The sequence below is a fragment of the Triticum dicoccoides genome, chromosome 6B (genome assembly GCF_002162155.2).
Source record: "Triticum dicoccoides isolate Atlit2015 ecotype Zavitan chromosome 6B, WEW_v2.0, whole genome shotgun sequence".
Taxonomy (NCBI): Eukaryota; Viridiplantae; Streptophyta; class Magnoliopsida; order Poales; family Poaceae; genus Triticum; species Triticum dicoccoides.
In genome coordinates, this window is record NC_041391.1 from 615,639,103 (window position 1) to 615,659,789 (window position 20,687).

Genomic DNA, 20,687 nt, shown 5'->3' on the forward strand with positions numbered 1-20,687 from the left:
TAACGAAACCCACGTCAGCCTAGCCCTGTAAAACGCCCGTAAAGTGCCCGTGTATGTAGCATTGCTCCTCTGCGCACCATGATTGTTTTTCCTTCCTCGTTCTCGAACTCTGCCGAGTTTGGCGTGCCTGAACAGGAGCACTGCACAGAAAGAGACTCGTTTTCAGGAAGTTGGATAGTTCATCATAAACTCGGTATACATGTTTGCTGTAAATTAATGAGCTGTTTGGTCCATCTTTGCGTTTTGCTTGGGTTACTAATCACACAAAAGAGTGTTTCGAGGAAGTTGGATAGTTCATCATAAACTCGGTACATGAGTTTGTTATAAACTAATGATTTGTTTGGCCCATTTTTTGGTTTGCTTGCGCTACCAACTCCACGGAAAGACACTCATTTTGAGGAAGTTGGATAGTTCATCATAAACTTGGCACATGAGTCTGCTATAAGTCAGTGAGCTGTTTGGCCCATCTTGTGGTTCGCTTAGATTACCTCGATGGTAAGAGCAACTCCAACGGGCCGACCCAAACGGACGGCGATTTCGTCCGTCTTTTGTTCGTTTGGATCGGCCGTCCGCCCGGCGTCCGCCCTGTTTTTCATATGGGTCGGCAGCGTGTCCAACGCGCCGACCCATATGTGCCCATATGTGCAGGCGTGGCCTGCTGGCCGTTCAATTTTGCATTGCATTCAACATATTGTGAAATGAAATTTTTTAACAAATAAAATAGTCCACCCAAATAAATAGTATAGTTTTTACAGGCCAAATAAAAAAAATGTTTCACATAGTTTTACGAACGAATAAAAGTAGATACATCTATTGATTGCCAACATGAGTCCACATATGCTTAACCAAATCATTTTGCAGTTACACGTGAGTTTTCCAATCACGCATGTCTCCATAAAACTGAGTGAACTGCTCAAATGTTGCCGCTACTCCATGCTCAAGCACAACATTCTCACCCTGAAACTGAAAGCCTTGATCGTACAGACGTTCCGGGCGCTCGTCTTCTATGATCATATTGTGCATGATCACACAAGCAGTCATCACCTCCCGTAGTTTCTGCGTGCTCCAAGTATTAGCAGGATACCGAACTATGCCCCATCGAGATTGCAAAACACCAAAGGCACGCTCGACATCCTTTCTAGCACTCTCTTGCTCTTGGGCAAATCTTTTCCTTTTCTCTCCAACAGGGCTGCGTATTGTCTTTACAATAGTAGTCCATTGAGGATAGATACCGTCACCCAAATAGTACCCTTTGTCGTAGTTGTGGCCGTTGACAGTAAAGTTCACCGGTGGGCTGTTGTCTTCGGCAAGCCTAGCAAACACCGACGAGCGCTGAAGCACATTGATATCATTGTGTGATCCAGCCATGCCAAAGAAAGAGTGCCAGATCCAGAGATCTTGAGACGCCACGGCCTCTAGTATGACAGTGCAAGCCCTGACATGTCCCTTATACTGCCCTTGCCAAGCAGAAGGGCAGTTCTTCCACTCCCAGTGCATGCAGTCTATGCTGCCAAGCATCCCCGAGAAGCCCCTGCTAGCATTCGTCGCCAACAAACGGGCTGTATCTGCAGCTGTCGGCTCTCTCAAGTACGCAGGGCCAAACACAGCAATCACAGCCTTGCAGAACTTATACAGGGACTCTAGGCATGTAGACTCTCTCATACGGACGTACTCGTCAATGAGATCACCGGCCACTCGGTATGCAAGCATTCGGATGGCGGCAGTGCATTTCTGATAAGAGGAGAAACCAATCTTGCTGACAGCATCCTCTTTGCACTCGAAGTAGTCATCATAGCCGACCACTCCTGTCGGGGGTTGGGTGCGACATATGCCAACGGATGGCTTATCATGGTGGGAGCGAGTAGAACGTCGCCGGTGCCTGGAAGCGGGATGAGGCATAGACACGTACGTCGTCGAACTTTACCCAGGTTGGGGGCACTCCGTGGAGATAATACCCCTACTCCTGTTCTGCGGGGTCTCCGCATGATCACTAAGGCACTAGTGATACAAAGGTGCTCCTTGAGCTGTCTGCTAGAGGCAGGAGAAGGCAAGGCTAGCTCTCTCCTGCTCTAGGGAAAATGGTTAGTTCTAAGGAAGTGGGAACCCTTTGCATGGGTGCCCTGGGGGGTTTATATAGGCCTACCCCCAGGGGTACAATGGTAATCCGGCTGGGTGCTGCGCCCGGCCGTCAGTGACCCCGGCCTCCGGCTTCTCCGTCGACTGCTGGGGCCCGCCGCCTAGTGGGCCCCGCCGGCTGGTTCGGTATGGAGCCGACAGGCCACCCCCGTCGCTGGCGGGTCTGGTCGGCGGTTACTCACTGTAGCCGTGCTGCTAATGACGCGGGCTTGGTCAGCTCAGTGTGGCTACAGTCCTGCCGCCTTGCAGGAGATCACTGTAGCCACACCTGGTCTCGTCAGGTTAATGACATGCTTGCTACGGGGCGAGAGACGGCCGCCTGCTGGAGGCCGACCCTCCTCAGGTCCGACTGGTTGGGCATCCGCCGTCTTCTATGGTGTCACTGCCCGATAGGGCCCATAGCCGGTGGGCCGTACCGACAGGTCGTCGTGGGGAACAGGGCTCCGCCCGTCCGGAATGACGTCAGGGGGGAAGTGGCAACAGTGCCACGCCGTGCGGAGATCTCCGCCTGTACGGGACATTGTGGCCTCGCCCAGCCCGGGATTTGGAGGCGAGGGGCTTCACTGTAGCCATGCTCTATCTCGTCCTATTGATGGGGGCACAAACTCTGAGGGCGCCAGGTGGCCGCCCTCTCTAGGAGCCAGCCTACTGGAGCCGGCCGCTCTTAGTGCCGTCTTCTGGTGATTGGCCGTCCTCCGGTGGCTGGCCTTTGAGCCCGCAGGCCCCCGGAGGGCGGAGCTTTAGCTTGGGTCTTTGCGGGACCAAGTCGACCCAAAGTTCTGTCTTGTCCAGGGACTCGAGTGAGGCTACCCGTGGCCCATTACTCCGACACTAGTCCCCGAAGCCGGTGAGGCATTGTGGTCGTGGGGCCGTGAAGTCTCAGTGGCTTCCCCCCTCACCAAGCTCTCGGAGAATGTTTTGATCCGCCTCGCGGCGCCTCGACTGCTGAAGCCGGCTTTGACAGGGCGGGATCGTCGGCCAATTTTGAACTTCAAGGCAGGAAAACAGGTGGCGTGCGTGCTAAGCTTCCTGGTGCCGCCGCCCGCCATAAGCACGCCACGCGGCACGCGCCAGCCCGCCCAGCCTGCCATCCCACGCTCCTGATGGGACGTGACAGTGGGCCGGGCCCGCCACTATCGGGCCTTGGCACGCGGGCGGATCCGCTGCACTGAGGTGGGCGGTTGCGATTCCCACGAGCGTTCAAGGCGCAGTAAGTGTGCGCGGTAAATGGGGGGTCGTGGGGTCGTAGGCGCAGTTAATCCCACGACCCCGCGCCCCGTCCCCTCAGCTTCGTAGCCCAAGGGCTATAAGTATGGGGAGGAAGGGGAGCGGCGGAGCACGCGCGCCCTCCTCCCCACACTCTCTTCCCCTCTTGCTCTCTCCGCCATCGCTGCTGTCGCCGCTCCGTGCTTGCCGCCGTTCGCCGCCGCCGCTCGCCCCATCTCACCGCAGCCCCGCCTGAAGCCATGGCGCGCGAGAAGGGCGGGGAATGGGATGGCTCGACGGTGATACAAGACCACATCTCCTTCCTCCGGGACACATGCCGGATGCCCAATGCAGCGTTCATCAAGGCGCGGGTGCCGCCGGAGGAGGAGATTTCGCCGGCGCCGAGGGGGAACGAGCGGGTCGTCTTCCGCTCGCACTTCCTCCGTGGCTTCGGCCTTCCGGCGAGCGGCTTCCTCCGCTCGTTCATGGACTTCTACCACGTCCAGCCACATCATCTTACGCCCAACACTGTGACCCTACTCTCCGCCTTCGTCATGGTGTGCGAGGGCTACATCGGCATCCTCCCCACAATCAAGCTGTGGGGAGCATTCTTCTATGGCAAGCTCGGCACCTCCGCCAAGGACACGATGGCCGAATGCGGCGGGTTTGTCGCCGTGCACCGGCCGGCGAAAAGGAATGTCTTCCCCGTCATCAAGCTGTCTCAGTCTGTAAAACTACGGCAGCAGTCTTATTTTTATGTTGAGAACGTCGACCTGAATGTCGACTTCATCAACCTGCCGGCCTACGAGGCCAGCCCCCCAGTCGGGTCTCGGTCCAACTGGGGCTACAAGCCCAAGCCGGTGTCGGCGGACACGACAGCCGCCATCGGCCGACTCCGGGTGCTCCAGGAGTCGGAGGGCCTCGTGGCCTCCGACCTCCTCATCGCCTTCGTCGAGCGCCGGGTCCTTCCGCTACAGGGCCGCCCTCACATGATCTGCCGGATGGGCGGGCACCGCAACCCGTGCAGGTTGTGCATGAAGGATATGCCGATTGCTGAGGTCGGGAGGATGGTGAACGAGATCTCCGACCTCAAGGTGTCGGAGGGAGACTGGCGGTACGGGAAGCGGCCGTATTCTCGCGACAACCCGCCGCCTGCCGTAAGTCGCTTGACTTCTTTTCGTAGTTCTGACTCTTGGTCTTGCACCTGGTGTAACGCGACTCTTCTTTCTGGAGCGCAGATTTATATGTCTGTGGCAACGACCGCCATCATGGGGCCGGGTGGTGACTACCTGCCGGACTGGGCAGTGAGCGATGTGGACGACCCCGACTTGGGGGTGGCCGCCCTGGAGGAGGACACAGTAGGCGACGAAGGAGCAGGCAGCTCCTAGGAAGGCGGCGACATGGATACCTGGCCTGATGACGATGACGACGAAGACGAGCCGCGCCCCCCTCGGAGCACCGCCAACACCGGCGCAGACCCCTCCACCGGGCCGCCCGCTCGAGGCGACAAGCACAAGCGGAAGCAGGGCGCTGCCCTGTTTGGCAGCGCACCGAAGAAGCCCAAGAACCCGGCCGCGGCGACCAAGCGGAGAGAAGCCGCGGCCAAGGTGGCCAAGTTCCAGCGGCAGCCGAAGGTGCCGCTCATGGTGTCAGCGTAAGTATCCTTCTTACGCTTCCACCTCTTTGCCGATCTGGCCTAAAAAACTTTTTGTCTTGTCCTCTTATCTCAGGGCCCCGCTCACCCTTGAGAAGTCGGCCACCGCCTCGGTCATCAGGCCGGCAGAAACTTCCACCACCAGCCGGCGGATCGACCCGGCCGCCGACCTACGGGAGGCGCAGGAGCAGAACGCGCGGGGGGCGCGTGAGGAAGAGGCCGACCGTCTGGCGAAGGCGGAGGCGAACAAGGCCGCTGCATCTGCAGCGAGGAAGCTGGCGCAAGCAGAGGCCGACGCCGCAGAGAAGGAGCGACTTGCAGAGGCCGCGCGCCGCCATGAGCCGCTGCTCGTGACTCCTCTGAACTCCGCGCCGCCTCCGCCGGAGTTTGTGGCGTCGACTGGAGGAGCCGTCGACGAGCAGCCGATCATGGAGAGGGAGGGCGGCAATGTGGCCATGCCGGACGTCGTCGTGCCGCCACCACCGCCGACCAGCTGACCACAGGACGAGTAGCCGGCCGCTCCGCCGGTGCCACCATCTGGGGACGCGGTGGTGACGGACCTGATTCCTGAGGTCCGCATGCCTGTACGCCGCCGTCTTGAGAAAGCGGCCTCGGCACCACAGCCACTGGAGACCGGTACCGCGAGCTCGTCGGTCCTCGACACTGAGGCGACCAGCGCCGCGCCAGCCGACTGGGTACGCGGGGGCGGGACGGGCGCCCTGAACCAGGCGGCCCTCGACGTCCAGTCCAAGCTCCGGGCCGAAGCCGAAGCCCTCAAGCGCTGCAACGACGCGTTCTTGGATTCGCGAGCAGCCATCCGCGTAAGTTTCCTACTTTTCTTCATTTCGATCTTCTTTCATCCTTCGTGGGGCGCGCCAGCGCATCCACTGGGTGTAGTCCCCAAGTTTTGGGCCGGCTGCTGAGCAGGCGGTCCGGAACTTCAACTTGTCGGAGTCGAACGCTAACTTGTCTGATGTCCCTTCTACAGGACTACCACAATCTTCGCGCGGTCACCTTTAACTCCAGGATTCAGGAGCTGAAAAAATAGACCACCAACTTGTCCGAGAGTAGAAGTAAGCTTTGATTTCCTTTCTTCGTGGGGGCGCGCTGGTGCACCCACGGGCTGTAGTCCCCGAGGTTCGGGCCGACTGCTGAGCAGTCGGGTTGAATCTTCTTAGTGACTTTATTTTGCTGGCAACTTATTCTCTGCGGGGGCGCGATAGCGCACCCGCGGGCTGTAGTCCCCGAGGTTCGGGCCGACTGCTGAGCAGTCGGGCCGAATCTCTCCGGCAACTGCATCCCCCTTCATCATTTGACTGATATTCTTTCTTCTTTCTTTTTTACAGAGGCCAACACCGCCTTGCAGCAGCAGCTGGGCGAAGCTAATACCGCCCTGCGCGGCAAGGAGGCGGAGTGCAGCAAGCTGGCCGAGGAGCGTGACCGGCTGGTCACTCAGCTCACGGAGTAGGCGGAGGCCCTCAAGACAGCTTAGAGGGAGGCAAAGGCGAAGGAGACCGACCTCCTTGCCGAGTTCGAGGTCGAGCGCTCCGCCTGGGCTGACAAGGAGGCGTAGATGATGGCCTGCTTCAGCAGCATCGAGGACTTGGTCGATGGTAAGCTTCGTCTTCTTTATCTCTTGTTTTGGGCTGCCGGCCCTTATCTAAGCCGATTGCTGGTTTGTGACCTTGGCTTTTCTTGCCCTCTGTCTAAGTAGACTTCTTCCCGGGCCATTCCGTTGCTGCGAACCAGATCATCGAGGCCCAACGTGAAGAGCAGAGGGTGGAGGGCGTGCAGATTGCTGCTGACGCCCCCCCGACCCTCAACGAGCAGCTCCTCAGTATCCAGGCCCGCCTTCGGCCTGCCCACCAGATACTACGCCGCCTTCAGCGCGTCAGAGCCCAGGCAATCTCCTCCCTCTGGCCGGGCGTGCAGGCTCGACGCACCCCGAGTCGGACTACCGACTGGTTGGAGGTGCGGCCGACCGCCTGGAGGCCTGGAAGGGCTCTGCAGCCCGGGAAGGAGCGTGCCGAGCCCTGGAATTTGTCAAGGCGTGGTACCCTGGGCTAGATGTAGCCCAGTTGACCACGTTTTGGCTGGAAGCGCAGGAGGAGCTGGTGGCGGGTGGAAGCCGAGCTTATCAGCAGGGCGGCGGCGATTGTTGGGGAACGTTGCATAAAATAAAATTTTTCCTACGTTCACCAAGATCCATCTATGAGTTCATCTAGCAACGAGAGAAAGAGATGCATCTACATACCCTTGTAGATCGCGTGCGGAAGCGTTCAAGAGAACGGGGTTGAGGTAGTCGTTCTCGTCGTGATCCTATCACCGGAGATCCTAGCGCCGAACGGACGGCACCTCCGCGTTCAACACACGTACGGTCAGCGTGACGTCTCCTCCGTCTTGATCCAGCAAGGGGGGAAGGAGAGGTTGATGAAGATCCAGCAGCACGACGGCGTGGTGATAGATGCAGCATGACTCCGGCAGGGCTTCGCCAAGCAACTGCGGGAGGAGGAAGAGGTGTAGCAGGGGGAGGGAGGCGCCAAGACTCAGGGTGCGGCTGCCCTCCCTCCCCCTCCTTTATATAGGCCCCTAGGGGGGGGCGCCGGCCCTGGAGATCAGATCTCCAAGGGGGGCGGCGGCCAGGGGGGTTGGAGTGCCCCCCAAGGCAAGTGGGGTGCGCCCCCCACCCTAGGGTTTCCAACCCTAGGCGCAGGGGGCCCAAGGGGGGGGGCACACCAGCCCACTAGGGGCTGGTTCCCCTCCCACCTCAGCCCACGGGGCCCTCCGGGATAGGTGGCCCCACCCGGTGGACCCCCGGGACCCTTCCGGTGGTCCCAGTACAATACCGGGTGACCCCGAAACTTTCCCGATGGCCGAAACAACACTTCCTATATATAATTCTTTACCTCCAGACCATTCCGGAACTCCTCGTGACGTCCAGGATCTCATCCGGGACTCCTAACAACATTCGGTTTGCTGCATACTCATATTCATACAACCCTAGTGTCACCGAACCTTAAGTGTGTAGACCCTACGGGTTCGGGAGACATGCAGACATGATCGAGACGGCTCTCCGGTCAATAACCAACAGCGGGATCTGGATACCCATGTTGGCTCCCACATAATCCTCGATGATCTCATCGGATGAACCGCAATGTCGAGGATTCAAGCAACCCCGTATACTATTCCCTTTGTCAGACGGTATGTTACTTGCCCGAGATTCGATCGTCGGTATCCCAATACCTCGTTCAATCTCGTTGCCGGCAAGTCACTTTACTCGTACCGTAATGCATGATCCCGTGACCAGAGACTTGGTCACTTTGAGCTCATTATGATGATGCACTACCGAGTGGGCCCAGTGATACCTCTCCGTTATACGGAGTGACAAATCCCAGTCTCGATCCGTGTCAACCCAACAGACACTTTCGGAGATACCTGTAGTGCACCTTTATAGTCACCCAGTTACGTTGTGACGTTTGGTACACCCAAAGCACTCCTACGGTATCCGGGAGTTACATGATCTCATGGTCTAAGGAAGAGATACTTGACATAGGAAAAGCTCTAGCAAAACGAACTACACGATCTTGTGCTATGCTTAGGATTGGGTCTTGTCCATCACATCATTCTCCTAATGATGTGATACCATTATCAACGACATCCAATGTCCATAGTCAGGAAACCATGACTATCTGTTGATCAATGAGCTAGTCAACTAGAGGCTCACTAGGGACATGTTTTGGTCTAAGTATTCACACGTGTATTACGATTTCCGGATAATACGATTATAGCATGAATAAAATACAACTATCATGAACAAAGAAATATAATAATAATCCTTTTATTATTGCCTCTAGGGCATATTTCCAACAGCGATTGCGGACTATACCGACACCAGCGTGTTCATCCCGGAGGTGGTCGAGGAAGGTCCCGAAGCGCCGCTGGAGTGGCTCGGGCTGAACCCAGAGGACAGCGAGGACTCGGCTGAAGTGATCGACTCCAGCAATGAAGGGGAGGTGGAGGAGGAGGAGGAGGAGGAGGACGAAGATGATGTGCCGGAGGCTGGAGCGAACGGTCAGCCTCAACCTGACCGTGCCTCAAGCAACAATCCGCGCTCCAAGGCGCCGACCACAGCTGGAGGCAATCAGGCGGAGACCGACCAGCCGCTCGCTCCGCCAACGGATGCCACCAACTCTGCCGTCCAGCCGTCTGCCACCCCAACCGGTGCCGCCGCCTCCGCCGATCAGCCAGAGCCTTCTGCAGTGCCAACAGGCACCACCGACTCCATCATCCAACCGGAGGCCTCTGCTGCACCAACCAGCACTGCCAACCCCGCCGTCCAGCCGGAGCCCTCTGCTGCTCCTTAGGATTTTTTTCTTTTCCTGTTTGCTAGTCTGGACAATTCGGTTAGCTTTGCACAATTCCACCCTCGGGGTGTACATCAAACTCTGCTGAATGCTGGCCGATAGGCCTTTATCTTATGTAAATATTTATCACAATTTATTCTTTGTTTTGCCGGCTTCTAACTTCTCTTGCCTTGTGCTCCTTGGTTTTTTCCTTTGCCACCCTCCCTTGGCTATCCTCTTGCCAGCCAAACAGCCGCTCTGCGGACTGCGGCTGGGTTGAGTACTTAGCTATTTGCGGGAGGGCCAGTACTTAGCCATTCGGAGTGTTGGCAATAGAAGTAGAAGCCGACCGACCGGCTGCTCGGCAGCCGGCCGAACAGGCGCGATGCCGGCCTCGACTATATGCGTTTTTTCCTTAGTCGTTTTTCATGTGGGCATTGTTTTGCAACCCCTGCCCGCCATGCAGTCGCTCCGCGAGCTGCGGCTTCTGACAAGGGAAGTTTTTGGTGCCAATCACATTACTTGTCCGGCTGTGGGAAGCGGCATATAGCAGAGGACGGCGATCCTCCGGGCCAACTGGTCGAACCCGATGCTAGGCGGGAATAAAACAATACATACTCATAGGCATAACACTTATCATATAGATAAAATAGGGTAGTCTCCGAGCTCTTCTCGGGGGACCCGGATTCTTCATACATAATACAAAAGGTAGCGTGATACATACTGCTCTCAACTATAAAACCTTCGAAGGAGGTTTGCGTTCCATGGCCTCTCCGTCTCCTTGCCTGAATCGTCTCTTTTGCGTGCTCTGGGCTTCTGGGCGTCGATAAGATAGTAGGAGTCGTTGCCCAGTACCTTGATGATGATGAACGGGCCTTCCTAAGGTGCCGAGAGCTTGTGCTGGCCAACTGTTCGCTGGATCAGCCGGAGCACAAGGTCTCCCTCTTGGAAGGATCTTGGCTTCACCTTGCAGTTGTATTATTGGCGCAGACTCTGCTGGTAGATGGCGGACCGGCTGAGTGCCAACAGCCGACCTTCCTCCAGCAAGTCGACGCCGTCTTCCCGTGCCTCCTTGGCATCCGCCTCGGTGTACATGGTGATTCTTGGGGAGTCGAAATCTATGTCCGTCGGGATGACGGCTTCAGCACAATAAACGAGGAAGAAGGGCATGAAGCCGGTCGATTTGTTGGGAGTCATGCGCAAGCTCCAGAGGACGGCCGTTAGCTCGTCGAGCCAGCAGCTGGCCGAGCGCTCTAGAGGCTCGACCAGTCGGGGCTTGATGCCGGACAGAATGAGGCCGTTTGCACGCTCAACTTGGCCGTTTGACTACGGGTGAGCAACGAATGCTAAGTCCAGTCGGATGCCTTGTGTTGCGTAGAAACGAGCCAAGGCACCTTTGGCGAAGTTGGTGCCGTTGTCGGTGATGATGCTATGTGGTATGCCGTATCGCGTGGTGATGTCGGCGATGAAAGTCACAGCATTCGGCCCATTCAGCTTCTTGATTGGTTTTGCTTCTATCCACTTAGTGAACTTGTCCACAACGACAAGCAAATGAGTCATGCTGCCACGGGCCGTCTTGAATGGCCCCACCATATCCAGTCCCCAAACAGCGAAGGGCCACGCTATGGGAATGGTCTTGAGTGCAGAAGCCGGCAAATGTGGCTTGGAGCGGAACTTCTGGCACCCTGACACTTCTGAACTAGTTCTTTGGCTTCTTCTAGAGCAGTCGGCCAAAAGAAACCATCGCGGAAAGCCTTGGCCAGAAGCGATCTTGAAGCCGCGTGGTGACCGCATTCGCCTTGGTGGATATCCCTGAGTATTGCTTGGCCTTTGTTCGGCTCCACGCATCGCTAATAAACGCCAGTGACACTTTGCCGTACCAGCTCTCTGTTGATGATGGTGTAAGCTGCTGCCCGCCGTTGCACTTGTCGGGCTGAGGTCTCATCAGTCGGCAGCTCTTTGTTCACCAGAAACTTGAGGATTAGTTGAGCCCAGGATGGTGCTGCTATTTCTTCGACTGCCACAACTGCAACTTGTATGAGGGCGGTTGGGCTGGGAGGCGGCGGGTTGGCAGCTGCTTCCGCCTGCTGGGCTGAAGAAGTCCCTGGGCCGACTGCTGCAATCCCCGGGCCGGGCTCTAGAGTCCCCAAGCCGGGTGCGGCTGCAACAGTCCTCGGGGCGCCTGCTGAAGTCCCCGTGCCAGCTTCTGGGACCCTCAAGTCTCCCACTGCTTCGGGAGGGGCCGACACGAAGATGGAATCCGATTCTGGGGACGGCTTTTCGGACGGCTTGAGAAGGCGGCGTAAGGCGACGCCGGTTGGTATTGCTTATCGGGTAAAGCCAATCCGTGCCAAGGCATCTCCTTGCTCATTGTCGTTTCTTGGCACGTGGAGGAACTCGCATCTGTCAAAGTATCCACTGAGTTGCTGCACGAGGAAGCGGTAGCTTGCCATGTTCGCGTCCTTGGTGTCCCAGTCGCCTGACGACTGCTGGACCAGCAAGTCGGAGTCACCATAGCACAAGATCCGTGTATGAGTGCCTCGTAATCGGCTACGTTGTTGGAGGCGGCAAAATGGACTTGCACCACATATCTGAGCTTGTTTCCTTTGGGAGAGGTGAGGACGACGCCGGCTCCTAGACCGGTGCGCATTTTTGAACCATCAAAATGCATCCGCCAATGGGTGGAGTCTGGCGCTGGCGGCAAGTATTGGGCCTCGGCCCAGTCGACGAGGAAGTCGGCCAGCACTTGTGACTTGATGGCGGTGCGAGGCTGGTAGTAGATGGTGTAAGGGGCCAGATCAATAGCCCACTTGGCCACTCGGCCAGAAGCATCTCAGCTTCCGATGATCTCAGCAAGCGGAGCCATGCAGACGACAATTATTGGGTGCTCTTGAAAGTAAGGCTTCAGCTTCTTGGCGGCAAAGTGCACAACATAGCACATTTTCTGATAATGTGGGTAGTTTTGCTTGGAGGCGGACAGTACTTCGCTCAAGTAATATACCGGTCTCTGGACCGACAATGCTCTGCCCTCCTCCTTGCGTTCTACCACCATGACTATGCTGACAACCCGACTGGTGACTGCGATGTAGAGGAGCATGGGCTCCTTCTCAGTCGGAGCCGCCAAGATAGGTGGGGTTGCCAACATCTTTTTGAGTTAGAGAAACACTTCGTCCGCCTTGTCGTTCCACTCGAAAAAAGTGGTCTTCTTCATGAGCTGGTACAGGGGAAGAGCCTTCTCGCCCAACCGACTGATGAAACGGCTAATTGATGCCAGGCAGCCAATGAATTTCTGCACGTCCAGCAGTCAGTTGGGCACCTCCATCTTCTCAATGGCCTTGATCTTCACAGGGTTGCACTCTATGTCGCGCTCTGAGACCAGAAAGCCGAGAAGCTGGCCGGCTGGTACTCCGAAGACACACTTCTCTGGGTTGAGCTTGATCTGGAATCGGCGCATGTTCTCAAAGGTTTGCTTGAGGTCTTCTAGCAATGTGCCATGCTTCTCCGTCTTCACCACCACATCATCCACATAGACATGGGCATTCCTGCCGAGTTGCTTGAGGAGACACTTCTGCATGCAATGCTGAAATGTGACGCCGGTGTTTCGCAAGCCGAACGTCATGGTCAGGTAGCAGAATGCTCCAAATGGTGTGATGAAGGCGGTCTTCAGCCTGTCGGCCGGGTTTAGCTTTATCTGATGGTAGCCTGAGTATGCATCCAAGAAACTCAACAGCTTGCATCCGGCTGTGGAGTCTATCACTTGGTCAATTCTTGGTAGGGCAAAGGGATCTTTGGGGCAGGCTTTGTTGAGGCTAGTATAGTCAATACACATGTGCCACTGCTTATTCTTCTTCAACACTAGGACTGGGTTGGCTAGCCACTCTGGAAAGAACACTTCCATGATGAATCCGGCTGCCAGAAGCCGGGCTATATCTTCTTCGACAACTCTTCTATTCTCTTCCGACAGGCGGCGCAAGGGCTGCCTGACCGGCTTGACGTCAGGTCGGACATGTAGTTTGTGCTCGGCGAAATCCCTCGGAACACCCGACATGTCTTTGGGAGACCATGCGAAGATGTCCCGATTCTCACAGAGGAAATCGACGAGCTCGCCTTCCTATTTGCTGTCAAGGTTTGCACTTATGATAGCGTGCCTCTCCGGGTGCTCTAGGTCCAAGGGTATCTTCTTTGTTTCCTTTGCCGGCTTGAACGAGCCCTCAACCTCCGACTCCTTGGGGATGGGTGACATTTCCGGCTTCTTGCCTGCCATCGCCACCACCCGGTCTAGGAGCCGCTTCTCAGCTGCAATCACGAGGGACTCGGCCAGCCGGCTACTGTTCGCAGCACCGGCGGACGACTTCTTGTAGTCTCCGACTACAATCAGGATTCCCTTGGTACTCGGCATCTTCATCTTGAGGTAAGCATAGTGGGGGACTGCCATGAACTTGGCCAGGGCAGGTCGGCCAAGCAGCGCATGATAAGGGGTCTCTAGGTCCACCACTTCAAACCAAACTGGCTCACGGCGGAAATGATTCTTTCTCCAAAGAGGACATCAACTTGGGTCTTGCCGATTGGTGAGCAGAAAAGGCCAGGGACTATACCATGGAATACAGTCCGACTGGGGAGGAGTTGCTTCTGCTTGATTCCCAATTTCTCCATCGTGTCACGGTACAGGATATTGATGCTGCTGCCGCCATCTATCAAGACCCTGGAGAAGTGAGCTGCCCGCCTTTCTGTTGCAAGGGTAGCCTCCAGGGCCAAGGCATAGGAACCAGGGGAAGGCATTACTTTTGGATGGTCGGCCCTGCTCCAGCTAATGGGATTATCAGACCAGTGCATGAATTCTGGGGTGCTTGAGGCCACTGCTTGCACCTCTTGCTGTTGTTGCCGTCTGCTGTGTCTGTCATCGGCCACGCTGGTGAACACAACATAGGCTCCGTGTTCCGCAGGATACTCGTCTTGTATGGCGCCGACTGGCCGGGCCGCCGGCTGCTGGGGCGGAGGAGGCGGCAGGCCAGCAGGCGGAGGAGGCAGGAGGCCATCTCCCTTGGCGATCCTGGTGAGCCAATGACACTTTCGAGTGGTGTGGTTGGACGGCTTCGCACCACTATGGAACTTGCAGGGGGCATCAAGAGTCTGCTCGTACGAGGAGGCGGGTAACCAATTGGGCTTGCCGCCCTTCTGGCGCTTGGGCGTTGGCTGCCCCTCTAGCTGTTGATCCTCGACTATCGCCACCCACCGGTTGGTGGAAGCCGGCTGGGTGGCCTTCCTCTTATTGTCGCTTGGGGGCTGCCTCCGACTGGTGTCATCGGCCGGAGTCCAAGGAGCCTGAGGCGCCACCTTGCCTGACGCATCGACTAAGATTTCCGCCTTCATGGAGGTGTCGGCCGTGGCGTGCTTGTTGGCGATGATCAACAGCTCGTCGAGAGTCGCAGGCTCGTCGCAGAGAAGCCGGTGCTTGAGGAGGGTGCCTTCTCGGCACCTGGCGGTGAAGTACTCGATGGCCTGCACCTCGTGCACGCCCTCGCAGGAGTTGCGCAGCTCGGCCCAGCGCGTGAGATAGTCGCGAGTCGATTCGCTGGGCCCTTGGACGCACAAGGAGAGCTGTCGGGGCTTGGGAGGCCGCTTGTACGTGCTGGTGAAGTTGCGAACGAAGGCTTCGGTGAAATCCACCCAGCTATTAATGCTGCAGGGCTTCAGGCTGTTAAGCCTTGTCTGGGCTGTGCCCTGAAGCATGAGCAGGATGTATTTCATGGCAACGCGCTTGCTGCCGTTTGCTGTGCTGACGACCGTAGAGTAGTCGACCATCCAGTCCTCCGGCTTCACGGAGCCGGTGTACTTGGGCATATCTCTTGGGAGCGTGAACCCTTTGGGAAAGGGCTCATCTCGGATTCGCGGGCCAAAGCAGGGCGGGCCCAATGCATCTTCTTCTTCTAGTGCCAGGGATCGGTTGAGGTGATCGATCCGATGGCGGGCGTCGTTCTCTCCGACTCTCTCTCGGCGGCCAAGGCGGTCGCCGAGTGTCGGGTGCGTGACAGGCGGCGGAGTAGGGTGCCTTGCTCCACGAGGCGGAGGAGGCGGCGGGTCGCCTCGCCGCTCCACCGCACAAGGGCGGCCGTCTTCGTCTCGCTCGATGGAGAGGCATGTCCGGCTGCGGCTGGCAGCCGGCTCGTTGCCTCTTCCTCCACGGGCGCCGCCAGTCGGTGTCCGGGACATCGCCCCATGGTCTTGGCGAGGGGGCGGCTCGTTATTCCGCTGGGCGGGCACTTCAGCGCGGCAGCCGGCTTCATGCTGCACGGCGGCCGCGTCTAGGAGCTGCTAGACTCGCTCCGTCATGTGGCGGCGCTCACCGCCATCGTATTTGTCCAGCTCATCCGTCACCGCCTGGGCGGCCCGGATGTTCTCTGGAGGCGTGGCGTAAATGGGGCACTCCGCCCCGAACAAGCTGGCGATGGTCGCGCCACGCTGCCGGATCGTGCCAAGGCGGCTAGGCCCCTCAGGAGCCGGCGTGCTGCCAACAACTCGATCCATCTCGCGCTGGTAGGCGTCCGAGAGGCGTCGCATGCTGGCCAGTCGGCCAGCGCTCTCGAAAGCTGGACGCGGCGCGCCTCTAGTGCCTCAGCATCTGCGCCCTCTGGGATGGGCACCGACAGGTCTCGCAGAGCCGCATCGAGTGGATCTCGAGCGTGCTCGTCCGAGTGCTCACCGCTGCTGATGGCAAGCACCTCCGTGACGGTGCTCCCGCTGCTGTGCTGAAGTGCGTCAAACAACGCCGTGTCGGAGTCGACGATCATCGGGTCGGTGGAGCCAATAGACTCCAGGTCCACAGCAGGCTCGCTGGCGACATGGAGCTGGTCAAGGAGGCTGACGAGGCGGCTCTCGGGGCAGCCAGTGCCCGCGTCGGAAGCCGGCTCGTCGGAGAGGTGGATCTCGCCAACGAGGTCGGCGAGGTAGCTAACCGCGCAGGCGATCTCCGCGCCGTGCAGAGCGTCGAGGCTGACGGCGCCAGGCATGCTGGGCTGGCTTCGCTCGCCAGGAAGGAATAGGGTTCCCGTCCAGAGAAGGTCTCCGGGAGACGGTGCACCTCGCCCCACGGTGGGCGCGAAATGTCTGGGGTTGGGTGTGACATATGCCAATGGATGGCTTATCATGGTGGGAGCGAGTAGAACATCGCCGGTGCCTGGAAGCGGGATGAGGCGTAGACACGTACGCCAGCGAACTTTACCCTGGTTGGGGGCTCTCCATGGAGATAATACCCCTACTCCTGCTCTGCGGGGTCTCTGCATGATCACTTAGGCAATAGTGATACAAAGGTGCTCCTTGAGCTGTTTGCTAGAGGCAGGAGAAGGCAAGGCTAGCTCTCTCCTGCTCTAGGGAAAATGGCTAGTTCTAAGGAAGTGGGAACCCTTTGCCTGGGTGCCCTGGGGGGTTTATATAGGCCTACCCCAAGGGTACAATGGTAATCTAGCCGGGTGCTGGGCCCGGCCGTCAGTGACTCCGGCCTCCGGCTTCTCCGCCGATTGCTGGGGCCCGCCTCCTGGTGGGCCCCGCCGGCTAGTCCGGTACGGAGCCGACAGGCCGCCCCCGCCGCTGGCGGGTCTGCTCGGCAGCTACTCACTGTAGCCGTGCTGCTAATGACGCGGGCTTGGTCAGCTCAGTGTGGCTACAGTCCTGCCGCCTTGCAGGAGACCACTGTAGCCACACCTGGTCTCGTCAGGTTAATGGCATGCTTGCTTCGGGGCGAGGGACGACCGCCTGCTGGAGGCCGGCCCTCCTCAGGTCCGACTGGTTGGGCATCCACCGTCTTCTATGGTGTCACTACCTGATAGGGCCCATAGCCGGTGGGCTGTACCGACAGGTCATCGTGGGGAACAGGGCTCCGCCTGTCCGGAATGACGTCATGGGGGAAGTGGCAACAGTGCCACGCCGTGTGGAGATCTCTACCTGTACGGGGCACTGTGGCCACGCCCAGCCCGGGATTTGGGGGCGAGGGGCTTCACTGTAGCCACGCTCTATCTCGTCCTCTTGATGGGGGCACAAACTCTGAGGGCGCCAGGTGGCCACCCTCTCTGGGAGCCGGCCTACTGGAGCCGGCCGCTCTTAGTGCCGTCTTCTGGTGATTGGCCGTCCTCCAGTGGCCGGCCCCCGGAGGGCGGAGCTTTAGCTTGGGTCTTTGCGGGTCGAAGTCGGCCCAAAGTTCTGTCTTGTCCAGGGACTTGGGTGAGGCTACCCGTGGCCCATTACTCCGAAAACTCCCTCTCTAATACGGTTGAAAACATGCCTACTCATAGGGAACCGGCGGCAGAATTTGTGATGTTTGAACAATGGGTTTGTTGTATCAAAGTAGTCCTTCCAGAGAAAGAAATGCCCGCTCTCTCGGTTATGATTCAACGCCGGAAGGTGGCCCAAAATGGAGCCACGGAACAATGGCCGCTGGTTGTTGAGGTGGTGATGGACCAACACGGCAGTCAATATCTCCTCCTCATCGTCGGACAAAGAATCGTCGGAGTCGCAAATGAAATTGTGGAAAAATAACTCGTCGGCGGAGTCCATTTTCGTACCTTGGCAAACTGTCGAACAGCTTGCGGGCGTCGAAGAAGGAGATGGCCGGCGAGGGGAGACACGGCGCCCACAGACCAGCTAGCTGCCCGGCCGGCGTCCGACGAGTGTGACGGTGTCTGACGAGCATGCCGATCGTATGTGGTGGGGGCGGCAAGGCATCTTCTTGGTCACGGGCGGTTGTGCGGTGGGGGAAGCGGCGGCGGGAACTAGTTTGCTCCCTGGCAGCGGCGGGCGATTGGGGACAAGGGCGGCGTTGCTGGGCGGATGTGGAGGCGACGACAGCTGGAAGTGTCGCCGCAAAAATGGGCGGCGGCGTCGGTGAGGAGGAGGCGGGGGGCGAGGGTTGCTTGTTAGCTGGGGGAGGGAGGCCAATGCGCCACAGACCAGCGGGCCCGGGGACAGGAGTAGGCGACCGTGCGTGCGTCCGCTGCATGTCCGCACCGACGCAAATCAGGCTAAAAAATGGGCTGGGAATGGGTCGCCCGCGGACGAAAAACGGACGCGCGTCCGTTAGGGTCGGCGCGTTGGGCCGCCTTTTCTGTCCGCGTCGACCCAAACGGACGACCGCGGACGAAATGGGTCGCTCCATTGGAGTTGCTCGAACAACTTGGTATGTAACTTAATTGCACTTGCTAGCTTTGTCCTTGTAGTTTTGTACCACCCAAACGATGCCCTTTCATCATCTAACCACTTGGAAAAATGTTAGTACTTCAAGATTAATGGTAGCCCCTCCGAAACCTCAAACAATTCCAATGCCCTTCTACCTCTCTACACTAAGGTACATGCTGGCTCAACCATTGGCAAGGCTTGCAATATAATGAAAAAGTTTGATTTCCTCTACAAATGTGTATTGACATCACCTGTTCCCAAGAGTGGAGATAGAGCCATGATGAGGAACTACACTATTGACCTTATGGTGAGGATACAATACCCAGATGAGAATATATATGCGATGGGCTTTGTGTACAACGAGATCCATCTTGCTTCCATTGAACAAGGCCAGAGTTTTTCCTATGCTGCATTCATTCAACTCCTCATTGATACTGAAGTGTAAAATCCTCTCTACAAGGACATCCGCCATGGAAAATGGACTCATAGGCTTGATGATCTTGATAAGGAGAAGGTTCCTAACAGGGCATATAGGAGGAAAGAGCTTCTTTGGTCAAGCAAGCTCATGGCTGATCTCCTATCTATTCGGCTTTGTATTGTACTTTTTCCCCGAAACCTAAGGGCATCCTGGCGGTGACTTAGGGTTTAATGTGGAAACCGATTGGCGGCCGCTGATCCCATCGGCGGGCTGCCACCAGAACGGCATGGCGAGCGATGGCGACGTCCTCTCCGCCTGCTGGCGCATGGGAACTCGGGCTCCAGCAACCCTAGATCAACTAGGTCACAGCTTGATGAAGCCTTGGGGAAGCTGGACATTTCTGAGGAAGAAGCAACACCGCTCGTGATCGATGATCAAGTCGACGATGTTCCGGTGAAGTGGCTGCTGGCTGGAAAGATTCTGCACCGCAACCAGTACCATATCCAGACCATAGGTAATGTTCTTCGGCCGGCTTGGGGAAATCCGAGGGGACTACAGTTCCGCTCGATGGGGATGAACATGTTTGTTGCAGAGTTTGAAACCTAGAGAGATCATGATAGGGTTTGGGTCGGATCACCGTGGCACCTGAATAAACACATGGTGATTTTGGCCGAGTTCGAGGACTGCATGCGGCCTGATGAAGTCAAGTTTGACAAGATCCAGGTGTGGTCTAGGGTTTTTAACCTGCCTTATAATCTGAGAGATGATGCATGGTCCCTTCCGATCGCCCAGATGATTGATAAGGGAGCCGAAAGTGCTAATTTGATCATAACAGAGGGTATCTTTGCACAAGAGTGACTATTGAGGTCGACAAGGCCCTCCGTAGATGGATCCTCATCGATTCAGCGAGGAGGAAGAAGGTGGACTCGTATGATATTCAGTACGAACAAATACCTTACTTCTGTTTCTCCTGTGGACGCCTTGGACACTCAGATCTGTTTTGTCAGAACCCAGGGACTAGAGATGAGAAAGGTGAACCTCCCTTTGGTCCGACGTTGAGAGCACCTGAGGAATATAAGAAGCAACCAGCTAGTGAGAATTCGTCCAGGGGACAAAGATCGGACCCTAGCAAGTAGGGCACGAGAAAGTCGAGCACCAAGACCAAACCTTATGGTGAGGATGAGGTAGTCTCGCTTGTGAAAAACAAGGAGATGACACGCAAAAAGAGGAAGGATGCTCCGAATGCGGCTTATAAACCAAAGCAGCCAAAGCAACTACTGCTTATGGCTAGTACGAGAGCTCATGCTCATGAGGAATCAGCCACACACACAGATGGCCAGGAGGATGGGAACGAGTTTGTTAAAGAACAAAGAAGAAGAAGCCTACACCAGAAAATTCGGTAGAGACCGGTGATCGGTCCTGCCCGGCCAAATGAGTTGTATCAGTTGGAACTGCCGGTGGCTTGGGAACCCCGAGGCAGTTCGAGAGCTTCTTAGCATTGTGAAGTTGGAAGGTCCCACTCTCCTATTCGTCATGGAAACAAAAATCAAAGGGAAGAGAGCTGAAGCTTTGCAAAATCAGTTAGGTTTTGGTGGATGTTTTGCTATTGATAGCATTGGCCTAAGTGGTGGCTTAGGTCTGTTTTGGTCTATAGATGTACTTGTCGATTTGAAGAATTTTAGTTCTACTCACATAGATGTGAGGGTGAAATACAAGGACCAAGACTCTTTTGAGTGGAGGTTTACTGGTTTTTACGGAGCGCCCA